The following is a 17,465-nucleotide window of genomic DNA, read 5'->3' as shown; positions in this document are numbered from 1 at the left end:
CACACCCTGGGGCGGCTCCGCCCCCAAAGTGAGCTGCACCCAGAGCCGGTCCACGTCCTGTTAAGGACACGCCCAGAGGCGTGGCGACGTCCAGAAGAGCCACGCAGCGGGGCGAGCAGGGCCCAGGGAGTCACACGCAGGGGCGGCTCTGCGCCCAAAGGGAGCGGCACCAAGGGCGGGGCCACGTCCTGTTGGGGACACGCACAGAGGCGTGGCGACGTTCAGGGCTAGCCATATCAGGGGCGAACGGTCGGGCGGCCCCCAGAGGTTGTGGTGTTTGCCCTGGCGATGGCGGCCATGTTGGGCAGTCTAACGGTTAGCCCTCTCACCTCAGACTTCTGGAATCTGTGTCCATCACTTCTGGAAGACGAGAGTTTTATTTGCCTCAAAGATAGATTTTGACGAAGGCTTCTGGATGCTGGAATGACCTTGTCTCCTGCGCTGACAGAGGGATCCTTCCCAAAGTCTGCCACTTCCATCCTGGCGGTTGCTCCTTCAGGCCGCGCAACCCCTGACTCCCTCCCTCCCACAGGAGGCTGCTGCCTGGGAAAACGTGCTGACGCCCGGGGGTGGGGCTGCGCCTGGGCCGCGGGGCCCCTGTTGCCGAGGTCACTGGACGGCGCTTGCGCGGGTGAACCTAGCGTGGAATATAGTGGCGATGTTGGCTGATGTTAAGACGTCACTTTACACCAGCTGCCTGGTCTTGCCCAAGAAGCCTTTCTCAGAAGTCATCTCTAGGTGCAGAGATAAAATATCTCATAGGGGTGGTCCTGAGGCCTGGAATGATCAAATGAAGTTTTGAGTAGTGTCAAGGGCCGATGTTACTGCACGGGTTGGGGGTGCAGATGGTGACCACGTGGGCCTCGCAGCCCCTAGACGCCAGTGCCTTGGAAATGGCTGCACCAGTCAGGAGAGTGAGGCTTCAAGATGCCAGTTCGTACACTAAATTAGGAATCCTCATTTCTGATTCCCTGCGAAACCGGTAACTGGTAGGATGCTCACAGTCTGCTAGTTGTTTTCAAAGGAGCCACAAGAGCTTTAATTGCTGCTTGGACCTAGCGGTGAGTCTAATGGGAATGGTTTGGGCGAACCCCAGGTATAAGCCAGTGGAGGCGTTCTGCATGGAGAGGAAGAGGCAGAACCTTCTTTCGGCCTTGCAAGATCAGGAATAGCAGGACGTGAGTGTCTCCATGAAGCGGATATCATGTTTTTTATTAGGCAGAAACTCTCAGGTAATGGCCCTAAATTGCAGGTATTGATGTATTGATGCCTCTGTGTGTCCTGGTTCCGTGTTGGGAAGCGTCACCATGTTTATCGTAGTAGGAGGTGGAAGAGAATCGTATTTGTGACTATTTCCCCTACTAGAAAGTGCACTTTTAGTGTATTTGGAAGATATGGAAAAGTAGTAGGGGAGAAACCTCATAGATTCCCACCTTCAAAACAATTACCATTAACTTTTTGATGCATCTTTTAGAGATTTTGCTGTGCCTACTTTTAACATTGCTTAAATCTTATGCGCCTGAAATGAAAAACACTATCATAAACATTTTTATGTTATTGTAAACTTTCATAACATTTTTATGAGAATATTTTCTTAAGTGGTAGAGTATTTAATTCCACTTTCTGTTGACATTTGTGTAGTTTCTAACTTTTTGCAGGTTTAATATTTTGCTTACCATATTTGGTAATAATCGTACTTGCTCATAAGCCATCCTGTTCCAAACAGCACAAAGCTTTTCCTAAATTTCTGAGTAACCAGGAATCTGCTGCCCTGGGCCAGATTTTTTCTATTTTTCCAGCTTCCTAGATGAGTTATCCATTCCTGTGGTTAGGTGTTTCAGCACTGGATTCTCCTCAGTTTCAAAGCAACAAAACCACCTGCTTGGTAAAACACCCTTAGTGTGAGATCTTCCAAACTTAACCTGTTGTCTTCCTTTATCTCCGACAATCCCTTCCGCAGACAATCTCAGTATCAGTAGCATCTGACTGTCCAAGCAAGAAACACAAGAGCCATTTTACATTCCTCCCTCTTTATTTTTCCTGTAGCTAGTCAGCTACTGCATGGAGGAAGTGGAAAAATATGCTGTGCAGACAAATCTTAGAGCTCTCACAATATACTACATTCCCCCCAAATAGAAGGTAAGAGCCTTCAGGTCATAAGCTATATTTTTGTGATTAAATTTTTAATTATATTAGTAATATATGTTCACATTCTCCTGAGTCAAAATTAAGACATTCTTATTAAATACCCCATTGCAAAACAAAAACAAGTGTCTCATTCCACATTAATTAATTAATTTCCTTGCTACTTATATCAATATAGACGATTGGTTTTCTACTTGATTTAATTCAGTCTGCTACTATCAATATTTTTTTAAAAATTTCTTAATGTTTTATTTTTGAGAAAGAGAAAGGGAGTACAAGTGGTGGAGGGACAGATAGAGAGGGAGATACAGAATTTCAAGCCTCTGAGCTGTCTGCACAGAGCCCGACATGGGGCTCAAACTCACAAACCATAAGGTCATGACCTGAGCCAAAGTTGGCCACTTAACCGACATCAAGGTGCCCCTGCTACTATCAATATTTATTTTGGTGTCCAAATTGTCACACTTAGCTCATTACTGCAGTCTGACTTTTGTGTTCTTTTGATTTGTCTCATCACTTTCTACTTTCTGACCCAGAAATGTTTTAGTCTCATTGTATACTTTCCCCTGCAAATCCTGGGTTCAGCCATGTTTCCAGGTAGTCCTGCTTTCTTTAATGGAGAATGGTGTTGAGAAGCCAAGACCAGTGTGCTAGATACATTCATTATTAAGATGTTGTAGCTTGTAGGTCCTTTCAATAAACAAAGGGAATACATATAAGCATGCACACTGACACAAATTAACGGATTTAAATATTAGTTTATTTCTGTCTACATCTATATATGTTGAGAGTCATGAGTTCACACCAATACTTCCAGTTATTATCTAACACCACTGGGTTCATTATAGTTTTCTACCTCTCCATGTTTTAATTAATTAATTAATTTTTAATGTTTATTTTTTGAAAGAGAGAGAGAGAGATTCAGAGCATGTGAAAAGGACAGAGAGAGTGGGAGACACAGAATCTGAAGCAGGTTCCAGGCTCTGAGCTGTACGCACAGAGTCCGACATGGGGCTCAAACCCACAGAAGGCAAGATCATGATCTGAACAGAAGTTGGATGTTAACTGACTGAGCCACCCAGGTGCTCCTACCTTTCCATGTTTTTAACTTCTTTCTTCAACAGTGAGGAACCTGGTTCCCTTATTTTTTTAATATGTATGTACTTGTTCAATCATTCCAACTGTATGGATGCAGTTTTCATCTCCACTGTCTCATCCATGTATGGATATCTTTTTCTACCACTTAGATATCAATGTGTGTGGCAGCTGTGTTATGTAGACACCCATACTGCACTAGGCAACGCTTCTATGCCAAGCCCCTCTTCATACTGCTTGGGCTGTGACTCCCAGCTCTGGGACACTGGTGACGCCTCTCTACTGCCCTCCTCTATCCCCTTTTGGTGTGGATACCCATTTTGCTTGGTTCACCTGTTGGCTCTAAGACTGAATTACTTAGAAAGGGAAAAGGAAGAAAATACTGTATATCCCCACCCCACCCCCGCTTTCTTGAGACATATTTGATATGCAAAAAACTCATGTATTTGAAAGTGTACAACTTGAGTTTTGATAATGAAATCATAATCAAGATAACAAACATCCATATCTTCCCATTCATTTGAGTTTTTTAAAATGAAAGTTTTTGAGTAATTGGAGCTTCTTCCAGAACTGCATTTGCCCTTGTTTCATGGACTTTCCTCACAGCCTGGCCCTCTAATGCCAGTCTTCACTCCTGCCTCAAACAAAGAAACCGAGACGACCTGCTGTCCCCAAGCCAGATGAGATGTTGACCTCTCAGCACTTGCCAAAGGGAGAAAAAGAAGAACAATAAGCAATTGAACATATTGGTGAAATACAAAATGAAATAGATAGACTTAATGAACAAGCCAGTGAGGAGCTTTTGAAAGTAGAACAGAAAATATAACAAACTCCACCAACCATTTTTTCAGAAGAGGTAGGAATTTATTGCCAAAATCCCGAATATTTTGGTAACAACAAGTGTCAACCATCCACAAGTGTCTGCTTGGGGAGGAGGATGAAGAGGCACTGCATTATTTGACAAGAGTTGAAGTGACAGAATTTGAATATATTAAATCAGGTTACAGAATAGATTTTATTTTGATGAAAACCCTTACTTTGAAAATAAAGTTCTCTCCAAAGAATTTCATCTGAATGAGAGTGGTGATCCATCTTCAAAGTCCACTGAAATCAAAATGGAATTCTGGAAAGGATTTGATGAAACATTCAAGTCAAATGCAGAATAAAGCCAGCAGGAAGAGACAGCATGAGGAACCAGAGAGCTTTTTCACCTGGTTTACTGATCAGGTGCAGGTGAGTTAGGACAGGTCCTCAAAGATGATATTTTGTCAGATCCATTACACTACTGCTTGATTCTTGATATGGATGATAAAGAAGGGGAAGGAGGAGGAGGAGGGGAGGAGGAGGAGAAGGAAGAGGAGGAGGAGGAGGGGGGGATTGGAAGATATTGATGGAGACAGAGATGAGGATGAAGGTGAAGTAGATGAAGATGATGATGAGGGGAGGATGAAGGAGAAGGTGACTAATTTGAAGTCTCTTTTCTCTCCCTTTATAACCACGGTTCTCAACTTATTTTTGGGGGGAAAGGACTTGAGCAGAATATAGTGGGAAAAGATTCTCTACCCCCTTCTGTTCCAAATTCATTTTTATCCCTTCCTGTCTCAACAAAAACTTTATGGAATCAGCACCACTGTGCTCTGTGGGGAAAAAAGAAAAACCTTCTGCTCCCTTAGCTCTGCTGGAAGCTGGAAGGTCCTAGGCCCCCGTGTAGTAGTGCGTAGAATTCTGGCTTTTTTCCTCCTTTCTCTGTCTATTTGGCTCAGAGATTATACTGTGCCTCTATGTGAATGTGAACAGTTAGCATTTACCAACACATATCTGTCTACTTTCTCATGTTTAAAAAAAGAAAAAATTTAAAAAATGGGGCTATAGAAGGTCATCAAAGGGTGGGCGTGAGAGGTTTGGGCGGGTTAAGTGGGCCTTTTGACAACATGGCTTCTCCTTTGGAATGTTGAATTGCTATGTTTAACAGACATCCTTGCAGTTGAAGATGATACTTTTAAAATAAAATTCTCAAAAAAAAAATTTTTAAAAAAAATAAATAAAATAAAAATAAAATAAAATAAAATTCTCTCCTAAAGATGATTTGAGCCCTGCCACTCGATGGGACAATCAGCAGAACCTATAGGATCTTATTTGCATTGACATTCTCTTGTAATTTTGTTTCTGTTTATTTTTATATTTTCTTTTTGTTTCACTGGAAAGGAAAAATGATGCTCAGTTTTAAACATTAAAAGTGTACAGGTTGCTTTGTTACAATAAAACTAAATGGGTGCACACAAAAGCAATAAATAAAATGAAAGTTTTTATTTTGAGATGAAAGCAGATTCACATGCAGTTGTAAGAAATAGAACTCACCTCAGATTCTGTGTCTCCCTCTCTCTTTGCCCCTTCCCCGCTCATGCTCTTTCTCTCTCTCTCTCAAAAATAAACATTAATGAAAATTTTAAAAAAAGTAGAGCTCATGTATACTTTATCCAGCTTCCTCCAATCATAATATCTTAACAAAAGTATGCTATAATGTGACAACCAAGATTGATGTTGATACAGTCAAGGTATAGAATACTTCTATCACTACAGCTTTTCATCCTATTGCCATTTTATATAGACACACTTACCTCCTGCCCCCACCCTCCCGCATCTGTTTTTCCATTTTGATAATTTTGCCATTTCAGTAGTATTTTATATGAATGGAGTCATAAGCTATGTAATGTGCTGGAATTTGCCTTTTTTTACTCAGCTTAGTTCTCTGGAGATTCACCTAGGCTGTTTTGTATATCAGTTCACTTTTTTTTTTTTTTTTATTGCTGAGTAGTATTCCATAGCATGGATGTTCTACAGTTTTTTTAACCATTGGTTGAACAACAGCTGGGGTTTTCCAGTTTTGAATAGGAATATTGTGAACATTTGTGTACAGGTTTTTGTGTGAACATAAGTCTTCATTTTTCTGTGATAAATGCCCTGTAGGATGATCACCAAGTTGCATGTTTAGTTTTTTAAGATACAGAAACTGTGGCTGTTCTGTTTTATATTTTCATTAACAATATGAACGATCCAGTAGATTCTCTTCATCCTTGCCAACATTTGGTGTTGTCACTATTTAAAAAAAAAAAACAAAAACTTGAGACCCCTGGGTGGCTCAGTTGGTTAAGCATCTGACTTCAGCTCAGGTCATGATTTCGTGGTTTATGAGTTTGAGTCCCATGTGCTCTGTGCTGACAGTCTGGAGTCTGCTTCAGATTCTGTGTCCCCCTCTTTCTCTGCCCCTCCCCTGCTCATACTCTGTCTCTCTCTTTCTCTCAAAACTAAATAAACATTAAACTTTTTTTTAATTATTTAGCCATTGTAATAAGTGTATAATGATATATCATTGTGGTTTTAACTTGTACTTCCTGAATGACAAATGATATTAAACACTTTTCTTTGGCCTCTTTGCCATCTGTCTTTTGGTGAAAAATGCCTCTTCATGTCTTTGTCCGCGTTCTAGTTGGATTATTTGCTTCTTTTTGTTTGTTTGTTTGTTTTTACCAGCGAGATGCCAAAGTTATTTATATTTTGTTGATACTAACCTTATGGTGGATATGTGGTTTGCAAGTAGTATTTCCTCCCAGTCTATAGCTTGTCTTTTTCATCTTCTTAACAGTCTTTTGCAGAGCAATTGTTTTAAAGTTTGATGAAGATCAATTGGTAAACCTTTCCTATTATGGGCCATTTTTTGGGGGTCACATCTAAGAACTCTGTGCCTAGCTTTAGATCTTGAAGAGTTTCTCCTAGTTTTGTTGAAAGTTTCATATTCAAATCTGTGATCCATTTGAGTTAATTTTTTAAAAGGTTTATTTATTTTGAGAGAGTGTGAGTGCATGAGCAGGGGAGGGGCAGAGAGAGAGAGAGAGAGAGAGAGAGAGAGAGAGAGAATCCCAAGCAGGCTCTGTGCTGTCAGCCCAGAGCTGAAGGCTTAGCTCAATCTCAGGAGTGGTGAGATTATGACCTGAGCAGAAATCAAGGGTTGGACCCTTAACTGACTGAGCCACCCAGGCACCCGGAATTAGTTTTTATATTAAGGTATGAGACTTAGGCTGAAGTTCATTTTCTTGGCATATGGGTGTCCACTTACTCCAGCATTATTTATTGAAAAGCTAGCTTTATTCCATTGAATTTCTTTTGTACTTTGTCTAAAGTTCATTGAATATATTTGTGTGGTTCTATTTCCTGGTTCTCTATTCAGTTTCATTGATGTATGTATCTATCTGTGTTAATTATGCACATAGTCTTGATTATTGTAGGTGTAATAAATTAAGTTTTAAAATTGAAAGACTGATTCTTTCTGCTTTATTCATCTTTCTCAAAATTGTGTTAGTTATTCCAGTTCCTTGGCCTTTCCACATAAATTGTAGAAAATTGTGTCTATAGAAAAATCTGCTGGGATTTTGATAGCAACTGTGTTAAATGTGTATGTCAATCAAGGGAGAATTGGACATCTTTAGTATATTGAGTCTTCCAACCTATGAACATAGCTATCCATTTATGTCTTCTTGAATTTCTTTCATGAATATTGTATAGCTCTCAGGATCTAAGTTTTGAACATGTTTTGTACACATATTTTATTTTTCAGTGATTATAAATGATAGTGCATTTTAAACTTTTCTGTGTTCTCATTGATAATATATAGAAAAAGAATAGATTTTGTACTTTTATTTTATATTCTTTGACCTTGCTGACCTCACATATAAATTCTCAGAGATGTTTTTGTAGATTCCTTCAGATTTTCTTGTAGATAATCATATCGTCTACAAATAAGGGAAGTTTTACTTACTCCTTTATGATCTCTATACTTTATTACACTGGCCAGAACTTTGTTTATTAATATGTGTTTATTAATATGAATGGTGAGAGGAAACAGACTTGCCTTGTTCCATATCTTAGTGTGGAAGCATTCAGTCTTTCACCATAAACATCATGTTAGCTGTGGGTTTTTTATAGTTGCTCTTTGTCAATTTGAAGAACATCCCTCTTTTGTTATTTTTCTGAGAGTTTTTAATCATGAATAGGTGTTGAATTTCATCAAGTGTTTTTCTGTATTAATAGATATGATCCTGTGATTAGGCTTCTTTAGTCTGTTAAATAAGGTGGATTATACTGATTGATTTTCTAATATTGAACCAGCCTTGAATCCCTGGAATAAATGCTACTTAGTTATGTATATAATTCCCTTTATATATTGTTTGCTAAAATTTTGTGAAGGATATTTACATGTATATTCATGAATGATTGATCTGTAGTTTCCTTATTTTTGTACTGTTTTTTCTTTTTTTTAAATATTAAAATAAATTTAATGTTTATTTTTGAGAGAGAGAGAGAGAAAGTGCAAGGGGGAGAGAGGCAGAGAGAGGGAGACACAGAATCCAAAGCAGGCTGAAGGCTTTGAGCTGTCAGCACAGAGCCTGATGCAGAGCTCAAACTCATGACCTGTGAGATCATGACCTGAGCTGAAGTAGGATGCTTAACCAACCGAGCCACTCAGGCACCCCTTGATTTTTCCTCATTTCTGTACTGGGTTCGTACTTTGTAAAATGAATTGGACAGTGTTCCCTCCTCCTCTATTTTCTGGAAGAGATTTTGTGGAAGACATTTTGTAGAAAAGGTGGTAATTCTTCTTTAAACACTTGGTTGAATTCTCCAAATCCTTCTAACCCTTCTCCAGTGCAACCATAGGACTCTGGAGATTTTCTTTTTTGGGAGTTTTTAAGTTAAAAATTTATTTCCTTTATAGTTACAGAGCTATTCAAATTATCTGTTTCATATTAGTGAGTTGTGATAGTTTGTGTTTCTTAAGAAATTTACCTGTTTTATCTAAGTTTCCAGACTTATTAGTAAAAATTTGTTGAGAATATTCCCTTATTATTATTCAAATGTGTTTAGGATCTTGCACTGATGTTCCCCTTCTCATTCCTGATATTGGTAATTTGTGACTTCCTTAGTTTTTACCTGGTAAGTTTGGTTAGAGGTTTATTATTATTATTATTATTATTATTATTATTATTATATCTTTTCAGAGAACTAGTTTTTGGTTTAAATGATTTTTTTCTACTTTTTTTGGTATGTGTTTTCTATTTCAATGATTTCTTCTCAGGTTTGGATTTAATTTGCCCTTCTTTTTTTAGTTGCTTAAGGTAGAAGTAAAGTCACTGATTTGAGACTTTTTTTTTTCAACGTTTTTTATTTATTTTTGGGACAGAGAGAGACAGAGCATGAACAGGGGAGGGGCAGAGAGAGAAGGAGACACAGAATCAGAAACAGGATCCAGGCTCCGAGCCATCAGCCCAGAGCCTGACACAGGGCTCGAACTCACGGACCGCGAGATTGTGACCTGGCTGAAGTCGGACACTCAACCGACTGCGCCACCCAGGCGCCCCATTTTTGAGACTTTTTAAATATAGGTATCCAGTGCTATAATTTTTTCTCTAAACACTGCTTTAACTGCATCTCAAAAATTTCAGTATGTTGTGTTCTGTTTTCATTCTGTTCAAAATACTTTTAATTTCCCTTTTGGTTTCTTCTTTGATCCAATTCATGGGTTATTTAGAAATTTTATTTAATTTCCAAATACAGTAAAACCTTGGTTTGCAAGCATAATCGTTCTGAAAAAATGCCTGTAATCCAAAGCACTTGTATATCAAAGGGAATTTCCCCATAAGAAATAATGGAAACTCAGGTGATTCATTCCACAACCCCAAAATATTCATATAAAAATGATTACAATAATGTAATACAATACAAAATAATAAAGAAATACAAAATATAAAGAAAAAGAATTAACCTGCACTAACCTTTGAAAACTTTCATGGCTGGGGTGAGGGAGATGACAGAGGCGGGTTATTGTGTAGGATGACTTTCACTGTCACTAATGGAATTTGACTACACTACAGTACTAGTAAACTGTTGTCATATACTGTTTTAATGTAACTGGCAATAAGGCAGCAGAGGAAAGGTCTATACCTGCAGGCAGCTTGACCTAGAATGAAGCAAAGCATTCCTAACCTTACTCTTGTATGGAAAAGCAAAGGACTATCCATAGGTGCTTTGAAGTGACAAAAATTTACACTAGTGGCAGTTGTGGGCACCTTCCAATGTTCTGAAAAATCACTGATTTCTCCCAAACACCATGGCCTGAGACCGAGCATCTGAGCATGGGAGACGATCTCCCATAATCCCACAGTGAGAGAGAGAGAGAGAGAGAGAGAGAGAGAGAGAGAGAGAAGAACCATTGGCTCAGTTGTGATTATGTGGTGTTTGGCATCACGTACTACTTGTATTGCAAGACATTGCTCATTTAGCAAGTTAAAATTTACTAGAAATTTCCCTCTTCTTGTGGAACACCTGCAGAACAAGTTCCTTGTAATCCAAGGTTGTACTGTTTGGAGGATTTTGAAAGAGTTTTATTTTATTTTAAAGTCTATTCATTTTGAGAGAGCACACGTGCACAAGCTGGGGAGGGGCAGAGAGAGAGGGGGAGAGAGAGAATCCAAAGCAGGTTTGACACTCACTGTGGAGCCCCATGTGGGTCTCAGTCCCATGACTGTGATATCATGATGTGAGCTGAAATCAAGAGTTGGATGCTCAACTGACTGAGCTAATCAGGTGCCCCCAGATTTTTCTGATATTGATTTAAAAAATTCCCTGTGGTAGGAGTACATACTTTGTCCAATTTGAATAGTTAAATTTGTTTGGTGGTGGTGGTGGTGGTGGTGGTGTGTGTGTGCGTGAGATTTATATTTATGTTTCAATACAGAATGCGTTTTATCTTGGTAAATCTCTTTTATTTTTATGTTTATTTTTGAGACAGAGAGACAGAGTGGAAGTGAGGTAGGGACAGAGAGAGAGAGGGAGACACAAAATCCAAAGCAGGCTCCATGCTCTGAGCTGTCAGCACAGAGCTTGACATGGAGTTCAAACTTACGAAGCATGAGATCATGACCTGAGCCGAAGTCAGACTCTTAACCAACTGAGCCATCCAGGTCCCCCTCCAGCTTCAAGTTTTCTATTTGGTTCCTTTTTATAAGCTCTATCTGTTTTTTTGATATTCTCTATTGGTTGAGGTGTCAATTTCCTGATTTCTTTTAGTTCTTTTTCCATGGCTTCCTTTAGCTCTTTGAGTATATTTAAGACAGTTTTTGTCTAGTAAGTCTAATGTCTGTACTTTTCTTAATAGTTTTTGTTAATTTCTGTTTTTCTCTTGTGAATGGAGCATACTTTTTTATTTCTCTGCATTCCTCATAGTTTATTGTTGAAAACTGGGCATTTTGAGTTTTTACTCTGGAAATCAGATTCCTACCCATGCCCAGGATTAGGTGTTGCTGGCTGTAGGTTGTAGTTTGTTTAGTGACTTTTGAAACTATTTTAAAAAGAATTTTATTTAGATATAATTCACATACCACAGAGTGCACCCATATAAAGTTTATAATTCAGTGTTTTTTTAATAGATTTTCAGATAGGTGCAATCATTTCACAAGTTAGTCAACACCCCTTTTTTCATTTTTCAAAAAAATTTTAATTAAATTCCAGTTAGTTAACATACAGTGTGATATTAGTTTCAGGTGTTCAATATAATGATTCAACCCTTCTATTTTGGTCTATACCATTTTTGTAAAGACTATTCTTTGTTATGTGTTGTCTTTGAAGCCTGTTTATTTAGTTCTTAGTGAGTTGTTGGAAATTTTCTTAAATGAATGGAGAAAAGAAAAAAAAAGGGAAAGGAAAGAATAGACTCCAGGTCTTTGCAAATTGGCTCTGTGCTGGAGCACTTACTTCTTGTTTTCATTGAACCTAAAGATTAACTACAGGAAAAAGCTTATTGTTTTCTGAGGTCTTTTAGTACATATGTCCTGCTGTGTACATGTGTCTGGATTTCTAGATTCTCTGGTATATGGGAGAGCTTTTTAAAGCTTCCTGGAGTTCCCTCTTCTACTATTTTCCATCACGTTACTTTATCCAGCTTTGTTTTTATTAGGATGGTTTATCTTTTTCTTTCTTTCTTTTTTTTTTTTTAATTTAGACAGTTGGTTTCTTTATATGTAAAGTGGGTTTCTTATAGGTAGTGTGTAGTTGGGTCTTGCTTTTTAATCCAGTTTGACAGTTTCTGTCTTTTAATGAATATTTAGACCATGTGATAAGTGGAATAATGGCCCCTAGGAGATGTTCATGTCCCCCCTGTGAATATGTTACTTTACACGGTGTAAAATAATTAGGTTTTCAGATGGAATTTAAGTTGTTTATCAGCTGTCCTTAAAATGAGAAGATCCTGAAATACCCTATGGGCCCAGTAGAATCACATGAGCCCTTAGTATCTGAGAACTTTTCCCAGCAGAAATCAGAGAGATTTGAAGACAGAAGGAGAGGCGGGAGAAATTCAAAATGTAAGAGAGTCTTTGATCTTCTGTTGCTAGTTTTGAAGATGGGGGAAGGCAACCATGAGCTCAGACAGTTACTAGGAGTTATAATAGCCCTCAGCTGATAGACAGAAAGTAAATAGATTTCATTTATACAGTTGGAAGGGTCTTAATTATGCCAACAACTTGAATGATCAAAGAAACAAATACAGAGTCTCCAGGAGGAATAAACCATGTAGGCATCTTGGTTTTAGCCTGATAAGGCCTGTACCAGAGGTTTCTTGTTCAGAACTATAAGATAATTACTTTGTGTTGTTTCAAGACACTAAGTTTGTGGCAATGGAAAACTAATATAAAATGTTTACATTTAATGTGATTATTGATTTATTTGGGTTTAATTCTACTTTCTTGCTATTCATTTGCTGTTTGTCCCTTGTGTTATTTGTACTTTCACACTTTTCACACCTCATTTGGATTGAGTAATTTTTATATCACTTTCCCTCTATTTTGGGACTTATTAGCTCTGTGTTTTTTAGTGGTTACTTTATGGTTTATCATACACATATTTAATATATAACAGCCTATCTTAAGTAATATGCTACTTCATATAGTGTTTCTCTTTTACTTGTCTTATCCTATTGAAAATATCTGTTTAAATGTGTCTCCCTGTATTTGTCAGGACTATTTTGGATGCAAGTGGATAGAAATTGAATCCAAAGTAGCTTGATAAAAAAAAAAAAAATGCTCTGATTGGTCTCGTATGGAATATTTGTTAATTCCTGAACAAAAAATGTTGTCATAGGGACAGAGGTGTTGATGAGCCAGACTAGGTTATGGACCCACCTTTATGATCAGAATGGCACTGGGTTGATTGCCTCCTGGATAACACGAAGTGGGTAAAGTTCCTAAAAGATCAGGTGATTGGATGGAAAACTATGCTTGACAGAAGAGAAACACTAGAGTTCTCATTTTCCACTACATTTCGAAGATAGACTGCCAGCTCCTGTAGGTCAGGTTTTGCTGTTGTTGTTTTTGCTTTAAATTACTTTTTAAAATGTAAGCAATATATGATTAGGTTATATTAAAAATTAAAGCAGCCTCCATAAGTTTAAAGACCCCCACTGGTCACCCCTTCCAAGGATGTAAACCCTCTACCACTGTCATGGGTGTGGTATACATTCTGTGCTATTCATTGACCTAGAATATGTATAGTTTATTTATTTCACATAAAAAGGTATCTAATTGTGCATATTGCTCTGCAGCATGTATTTTTTTTTAATTCAACAGATATCTTGTCAATCTACCCATAATACTGCATGTAGATGTACCTCATTCTTTTTAACTGCTGCATTGTGTTTTTTTAAATGGATATTCAGAAGTTTTTTTGTTTTAGATTGCTGCTCATTTGTTTCCTGTTTTTCATTATTATAAACAATGCTGCCGTGAATAACTTTGTATGTGCCTCATTGTGCGTATTTTTAAGTGGTTCTCTAGAGTACATCTGGAGTTGGAATTTCTGGGTCAAACTCTTCATGGTTTTAAAATTGTGTTTGCTTAAAATTTTTAATGAATAAACTTTTGAGCAGGAAGTAAATGCACATGGTAAAAAAATTGAAAAGTTTTGTAATGAGAAGTAGTCTCTTTTAGTCTGGAATGGTTCCTCAGTGATGCTTGATGGTCATAAATGTTAAATATTACAAGCCATTAATTTTATAATATGTCTCTCCATTTGGGTTTGTCTGATGTTCCCTCATATTTAGTTGTAGGTTATATGTCTTTGGTAAGAATAGCACACAAGTGAGGCTGATTTCTTCTTTCATCCTATCAAGTCATGCTTGATGTTTATTAATCCTATTACTGATGATGTTCAGTTTAATCACTTGATTAAGTTGTTGTGTGCCAGACTTTTAGACTTTTCTTCTTTGTAATGACTTTTGTCAGGAGGTACTTTAAGACTATGTATATATCTTTTTATTCATCAAACTTGTCTTTCTCCATTCATTTATTCCTTTCTACTCAGATGGGCTCAGGGTTTTCTGTTTTATTTAGGTAAGTATAGTCTGTTACTATCAATATTTATTTTGATGTCCATATTGTCACAGGTTTGGACAGTGGGAGCCCCTTCAAACTAACTTCTGGGTACTTTTGACATATCTCCATCATTCTTTGAACATTTTCTTACTTTCTTATACAGCACCATATGTGTGCTGTGTAAGACCATCTGGTATTTTTGCTGCAGCAGTCCTAGAATAAGCCATTTCTGTAATATATCCTGGTTCTGTTAGCTGGAGTATGGTATCTAGAAGCCAAAATATGTGTGCTAAGGCTGCTAAGTGTGTTCATTATTACTGGAGTATTGTTGTTCCCATGCCTTCTCAGTAGATACACACACACACACACACACACACACACACACACAATATGCATCTATATTCATTCTATATCTATGAGTTTTCACTCTACACTATGAGTTTTCACTAGTACCTCCAATTACAATCAAACATCCAAAACTGCAGGGTTAATTTTAGCTTCTTCCCTTTCCCTATCTGTAATCTCCTTCTGTAATAGTGGCTCCTATTATTATTTTTTAAATTACGATATAATCGACATTTAACAAGGCTCCTATGAATCTCAAAACAGGGGACACTATTGATATTTAGTAGACCAATATTAATTTTTCCTCTCTGTGAGCCACCCAGATGTCCCTTCCTCTCTCTGACTTGGGTTGTAGTAGGGCAATAATTTTACAACATCAAAGCATATATGACTGAGTTTTATTCGATAGTTTAATCTGCATGTATCCTCTTAGAAAATGTCAAATGGAGTAGAATCTTTAATTTCACATTTGTAGGTATTTATACTGTGTTATCACTATCAAGAGAAGCAGAGTCTCAGATTAATCATAGTTATACTTCCAATGAGGGAAATGAATTATTTGATATTAAACTGTCTTTATAGATTATTTGATATCTTACTGACTTTATACTTTTATGGCAATTAAAACAACGGATTCCACGTTGCAACTATGAGTATCCCTCTTTGAATTTATTTAAAGCATTTATTTAAAATTTTTTCTCTATAGTTGGAAAATCTTTCTGATAATTTTCTAACCTGCCAGCTACCCTTTTACTTTCCAAGATTTATAGTAACATTAGAATCAAATATAAAATGTTAGACTTTTTCACATTTTAAGTGTTTATTTAAATTTTTTTTTCTCATTACTTGAAAAATCTTTTTGATAATTTTCTGACCTCCCAGCTACCATTTTGCTTTCCAAGATTTATGGTTAACTTTGGAAGTAGATATAAAATGGAATACTTTTCCACACTTACATGTTTTAAAATGAAGGAATCTTTAGAGGTGATATTTTATTGATAACATATTTCCTCCTAGTAATTTGGAGTACCATAAACATACTCTCAACTATAGTTTTTCAGGTATTTGGCCTGATATCATTTTTCTACCTATCCATTTCCATGTATATGTCTTTATTATTTTTTTTTAATGTTTATTTATTTCTGAGACAGAAAGAGAGCCTAATCAAGGGAGGGACAGAGAGAGAGAGAGGGAGACAGAGACTCTTAAGCAGGCTCCAGGCTCTGAGCTGTCAGCACAGAGCCCAATGCGGGCTCAAACCCACAAACTGTGAGACCATGACCTGAGCCAAAGTTAGCCACTCAACCAACTGAGCCACCCAGGCGCCCCATGTTTATGTCTTTGAATATGATGTGTGCTGACCAGGCTGGACTTCTCTGAACTCCAATTTTGATTACTGAACAAGTTATTTCTATATTTATTTTAGATGTCAAATAGGAAGCTTAAATCAACATGTATAAAATAAAAACATTGTTTTTGTTTGTTCTTTTTAATTCAACCTTATCTTCTCACATTTTTCCCTAGCTAGTGAATCTTTCTTTAGGTTTCTCAGGTCAAAACTTTGGAGTCCACTTAACCTTCTTTCTCACTTTTATGTCCTGTAATTTGTCCATCATTAAATCTTTTATAGTGTATCCAGAATCTATTCAATTCTGTTTCCTTTTTCTCTATCATACTAGTTCAAGCCACCATCATCTCTGGTCTGAATTCTTAAAGTAGCCTCCCAATTGTCTTCCTCCTTCTTTGTGTACTTTATAATCTACTTTCTACCTTGAAGCCAGAATAATTTTTTTTTAAATGTGTATCATTTTACATCACTGCTCAAAACTTTCAAGATTCTCTTTTTAACAGAAAATAACCCCAGTGGCCTCTCATTACCTTCCATATGATCTCCATATGGCCTCATCTCCAACATTCTTTCCTTCCCTTATTCTACTCTAGCTATGCTACTGGCCTTCTTGCTGTTCTTTGAACATTTGCCTACCTCAGGGCCTTTGCAATTATTATTCTCTCAGGCTGGAATGCTCTTTACTCTGACATTTGTTTGGCTTAAGTGCTTCAGTTTGTTTGTTTGTTTTTATATCTCTGCTCAAATATCACCTTACCAAAAAGAGCTTTCTTGATTGACCTAGGTAAAATAGCATTTAACTCTTACATGCTCCCTATTTCTTTTTTCCTATTGAATTTTTTTTTTCTCATAGCCCGCACTAGACTATAAAGTCCATAGACTCAAAGGCATTGTTTTTTTTATTAGGTGTCCTCAGTGTTTGGAACAGTGCCTAGCATGTAATTGGTGTTCAATTAATATTTGTGGAATAAATACATGAAAGCACCTTATGAGAGAAAGAATCTGTTTTGTTCAGATTCTAAGGGTACCAGCTGAGTCAAGACACTTCCTGATCCTTCCTTGTCTTCCCTTTGTCTGGCTCCATCTCTGGTGAAAGCAGAGGCAAATTTGTATGT

The 17,465-nt window shown here is 37.4% G+C and overlaps 1 pseudogene; it reads left to right on the top strand.

The window, feature by feature from the left end:
* Positions 1-3,292: 3,292 nt before the first annotated feature.
* Positions 3,293-5,094, top strand: LOC121013553 (protein SET-like; annotated as a pseudogene).
* Positions 5,095-17,465: the final 12,371 nt, after the last annotated feature.

This window comes from Herpailurus yagouaroundi, unplaced genomic scaffold (assembly GCF_014898765.1).
Source record: "Herpailurus yagouaroundi ecotype Mexico unplaced genomic scaffold, PumYag 199, whole genome shotgun sequence".
Lineage (NCBI taxonomy): Eukaryota > Metazoa > Chordata > Mammalia > Carnivora > Felidae > Herpailurus > Herpailurus yagouaroundi.
Note: the sequence above shows the minus strand (reverse complement) of the source record. Positions and strands in the feature narration are given on the sequence as shown.